At 52.4% G+C, this 5,000-nt stretch overlaps 1 non-coding gene across 1 annotated transcript in view; it reads right to left on the reverse strand.

Moving 5' to 3' along the window:
• LOC124573916 overlaps window positions 1-212 on the reverse strand; it is a 1,910-nt gene extending 1,698 nt beyond the window's left edge. The window contains exon 1 of the ribosomal RNA XR_006972236.1: window positions 1-212. This exon is cut by the window's left edge and continues 1,698 nt beyond it. This is a non-coding gene — a ribosomal RNA (small subunit ribosomal RNA).
• Window positions 213-5,000: the final 4,788 nt, after the last annotated feature.

Here is a 5,000-nt window from a genome sequence, read left to right on the forward strand (position 1 = left end):
TAAAAGCGTCCCTTCCATCTCTGGTCGGGACTCTGTTTGCATGTATTAGCTCTAGAATTACCACAGTTATCCAAGTAACGTGGGTACGATCTAAGGAACCATAACTGATTTAATGAGCCATTCGCGGTTTCACCTTAATGCGGCTTGTACTGAGACATGCATGGCTTAATCTTTGAGACAAGCATATGACTACTGGCAGGATCAACCAGGGAGCTGCGTCAACTAGAGCTGAGCAGCCGGCCGCCCGGGAGTGTGTCCCGGGGGCCCGCGCGAACACGCAAGCGTCCGCTCAATTATTCTGCAAACAGGAGGAGGCTGAGCTCCCCTGCACAATACACCTCGAAACCCTCTCAGGTCCCGGCGGCGCGCAGCGCCGTCCTAAGTACTTGGTCGGGTTCGAGAGAGGCGCAATCGCCCGGAGTTTGGCGAGTAGACGCTTTAGGTGCGACCACCCGTGCTCCCAACTGAGCTTGCCGCTGCCGACAGAGGCCCGGGAGCGTGCTGTCGTGGCATTGCCGGCGGGAGACAACACGCGCCACCTACGGTGACCGGCAGCTCCAACGCCAGCGCCACAGAAGGACAAAAGCCCCACTTGGGTGCCGAAGCGAACTCTCCCAGCACAGCGCACGCGCCAACACGTCCGCACAGCTGCGATACAAACCACCTGCGAGAACCGCAGAGGCGACCGAGCAGCAGACGGCGTCGCGGCGCCGAGCGCCGGGCGGCGGCGCATCCTCAGCGCACACAGTCCTCAATCGGACCAGCACACTGCAGATGTCCACCGCGCTTCGCACCGGGCCCGCGAGGACCTACTTTGGCCGCACGGCGCCGCGTGCAGGGTGCGCCGGCGCGCAGCTGCGCCGCCTGCCGCCTCCGTCGGCCGGCGCGCCTGCCACTGGCCGCCCCCACCAGCCGGCTGTAGCGCGTGCGCCCACGCACCGCGCGGCCAGCACGCCGGGAGGCCCCCCCTCACCGGCCGGGGACGGTCCCACCCAGCCACCGCCGCGTATCGCTTCACACCCAGATGCCATTCACGTTCGTGGGCATGGTGGGTATCGCTGGAACAACCGGTTGGTAGCTCAACCGATCGTCGCCATCACTGATTCACCTCTAGCGAGAACAACCGCACCACAACGGTTTACCAGTTGTTCATTTGCATAACGTCACCAGCAAACGTAGGCGTCCATCGCCATTTGCAAATTCAACGATTGTTGCATGCCTGTGTCAGGTGTCACGACACACTATGTCTGCCCACATACACGCAACAACATGTGCACGCTTCGCGAACACGTGGAAGGTGGCCCCCGTACGTATGCGATGTCCATTGCGCGAACGACTGTCAACCGGCCTCTGTCGCATGTCGCAGATGTGGAACGCAGTGCACCATGCTATCACGGTGTGTGAGAAGAGACGACTACGTCTGACAACACGCGCCACTACATCAACAGACGGCTCATGCTGATCGCCATCCAGGGCATACCACACTGCAATCCAGCTCTTATAGGGAGACGACACGTAGCTGAGTGCACAACATTTGGACCGCATGGTTCGCCGTTGTTGGCGCAGTCGTTGTACGGTCACATGTACCACGATGTATCATTCAGTACATGAGGACCAATGTGCAGTACAGTGTGTGATTTGGACGTACAACATCAGCGGACAGTTGACACAGGCCGTACCACAGCGTAGGCTAAGTGCTTCGCACATGCGAATGCCAATGAACAACTGCAAATGCCAATGAACAACTGCAAAGGGCATTGAGCATGTACGTCCTGCTGCCATCCACATTACAGTGTATAGCTGCAAGGTGTTTAACATGAAGCGATACACTGGGGACCGGGCAGTGCGAGTAGCAAACTATATTGCGGGGGTTGCAGTTAGGCAACACTACACTAATTTAACGCGTCGTATGACAATTACAGAGCAGGTTAAGGCCCAACGTGTGTTGGGTTAAGGCCCAACGTGTGTTGGGTTAAGGCCCAACGTGTGTTGGGTTAAGGCCCAACGTGTGTTGGGTTAAGGCCCAACGTGTGTTGGGTTAAGGCCCAACGTGTGTTGGGTTAAGGCCCAACGTGTGTTGGGTTAAGGCCCAACGTGTGTTGGGTTAAGGCCCAACGTGTGTTGGGTTAAGGCCCAACGTGTGTTGGGTTAAGGCCCAACGTGTGTTGGGTTAAGGCCCAACGTGTGTTGGGTTAAGGCCCAACGTGTGTTGGGTTAAGGCCCAACGTGTGTTGGGTTACGTTAAGGGGCAATGTGGGTTACGTTAAGGGGCAATGTGGGTTACGTTAAGGGGCAATGTGGGTTACGTTACGGCGCAATATAGGTTACGTTACGGCGCAATATAGGTTACGTTAAGGCGCAATATCGGTTACGTTAAGGCGCAATACAGGTTACGTTAAGGCGCAATACAGGTTACGTTAAGGCGCAATACAGGTTACGTTAAGGCGCAATACAGGTTACGTTAAGGCGCAATACAGGTTACGTTAAGGCGCAATACAGGTTACGTTAAGGCGCAATGCAGGTTACGTTAAGGCGCAATGCAGGTTACGTTAAGGCGCAATACAGGTTACGTTAAGGCGCAATACAGGTTACGTTAAGGCGCAATACAGGTTACGTTAAGGCGCAATACAGGTTACGTTAAGGCGCAATACAGGTTACGTTAAGGCGCAATACAGGTTACGTTAAGGCGCAATACAGGTTACGTTAAGGCGCAATACAGGTTACGTTAAGGCGCAATACAGGTTACGTTAAGGCGCAATACAGGTTACGTTAAGGCGCAATACAGGTTACGTTAAGGCGCAATACAGGTTACGTTAAGGCGCAATACAGGTTACGTTAAGGCGCAATACAGGTTACGTTAAGGCGCAATACAGGTTACGTTAAGGCGCAATACAGGTTAGGTTAAGGCGCAATACAGGTTAGGTTAAGGCGCAATACAGGTTAGGTTAAGGTACGACATAGGTTAGGTTAAGGTACGACATAGGTTAGGTTAAGGTACGACATAGGTTAGGTTAAGGTACGACATAGGTTAGGTTAAGGTACGACATAGGTTAGGTTAAGGTACGACATAGGTTAGGTTAAGGTACGACATAGGTTAGGTTAAGGTACGACATAGGTTAGGTTAAGGTACGACATAGGTTAGGTTAAGGTACGACATAGGTTAGGTTAAGGTACGACATAGGTTAGGTTAAGGTACGACATAGGTTAGGTTAAGGTACGACATAGGTTAGGTTAAGGTACGACATAGGTTAGGTTAAGGTACGACATAGGTTAGGTTAAGGTACGACATAGGTTAGGTTAAGGTACGACATAGGTTAGGTTAAGGTACGACATAGGTTAGGTTAAGGTACGACATAGGTTAGGTTAAGGTACGACATAGGTTAGGTTAAGGTACGACATAGGTTAGGTTAAGGTACGACATAGGTTAGGTTAAGGTACGACATAGGTTAGGTTAAGGTACGACATAGGTTAGGTTAAGGTACGACATAGGTTAGGTTAAGGTACGACATAGGTTAGGTTAAGGTACGACATAGGTTAGGTTAAGGTACGACATAGGTTAGGTTACGGTACGACATAGGTTAGGTTACGGTACGACATAGGTTAGGTTACGGTACGACATAGGTTAGGTTACGGTACGACATAGGTTAGGTTACGGTACGACATAGGTTAGGTTACGGTACGACATAGGTTAGGTTACGGTACGACATAGGTTAGGTTACGGTACGACATAGGTTAGGTTACGGTACGACATAGGTTAGGTTACGGTACGATATAGGTTAGGTTACGGTACGATATAGGTTAGGTTAAGGTACACATTGTTGTAAGGAAAGGTTTAATGGGGGGCGGGGCGGGGCGGCCGGTTTGTTGATTGTGATTATAGTAAGTGGATGCCTGCGGCATCATCTGATTTGCCACGTCAGGATGCACCTTTGGCTCATGACAGGCGGCGCTCTCATTCCATGCTTGTGGCAGACCTGTGTCTTTCATTCCTGCCATTGTTTGTGTGCTGTGAGAGGAGGCAGTATTGTGATGTTGGGTGCACCCCTGTGTAGGACATGTGTGGGTGTTGGTGGCTTGGCTGAGCAATGGTGGTTGTCGGGTGGGTGGGATATTCTGTTTTCTGAGTGGACCTCCCAGTCTGGTTATGACAGTGTGGATTGTCTAATGTGGCGGAGAGGATGCACTGGGTGTTGTTCCATGCTGGTGCTTACATATTGTCTGTGTGCGTGTTACAGGCAGAGAGTAGTGCGTGATAAGGGTGTGTGGCTGACGTGTGGTTGTGATTGTGAGCAGAGTCTTTCAGCATGTATACGGACAGTTGTATACATTATCTGTATTCTGATGGCTCTATCTATTACTAATCAGCGCCGTGTATACGTTTAATCCGGTTCCAGTCGAAACTGTTGTATCTCTGTACATTAGTGACACGGCGAGCCCGCTATGTAGTTACTCGTCTCGGCAGCTTCCACCGGTGTATGGCAAATGATTATAAGGAATCAGTCTAGTCGTCAATACCGATGGTGTGACGTCACATGTCTGGGGTGGGGGACGCTGCGCCCTTCCGGTGGGTCATGGCCTAGAAAGACTCTTCCCACGCAGGGGGGCGTGGACTGTCATTGACTCTTCCAGGTAATATACTTGCCGTACGTTCTTGCGACTGCGAGTGCAACGCTCACCGGTACCGACATGGATGGAGCGCCTCCTAGCTGACCGCTCAGCATCGGCATTCGTACAGAGAGCAACGCGGTCGCGTCTCTAGCTCGTAACTGGTACAGCCCGCAGCTCATGTATAGGGACAGCGGGAATGTCGCATATTGGAGATAACTCTTCATGAAACGCATGTTATAGGGGTGGATTGCACATTGCGACTGCGGGAAAAGTCCGCCGTTCATCCGCTGGAGTTGCGAGTTGGGCGGTTGGAGTGGGGCGCAGGTGGAGTGATTGCCGGTCCACGATTTCGTGCGGCAGAGGCGCTGGCGTTGGGGTGCTGTGGTCGACAG

This window comes from Schistocerca americana, unplaced genomic scaffold (assembly GCF_021461395.2).
Source record: "Schistocerca americana isolate TAMUIC-IGC-003095 unplaced genomic scaffold, iqSchAmer2.1 HiC_scaffold_198, whole genome shotgun sequence".
Lineage (NCBI taxonomy): Eukaryota > Metazoa > Arthropoda > Insecta > Orthoptera > Acrididae > Schistocerca > Schistocerca americana.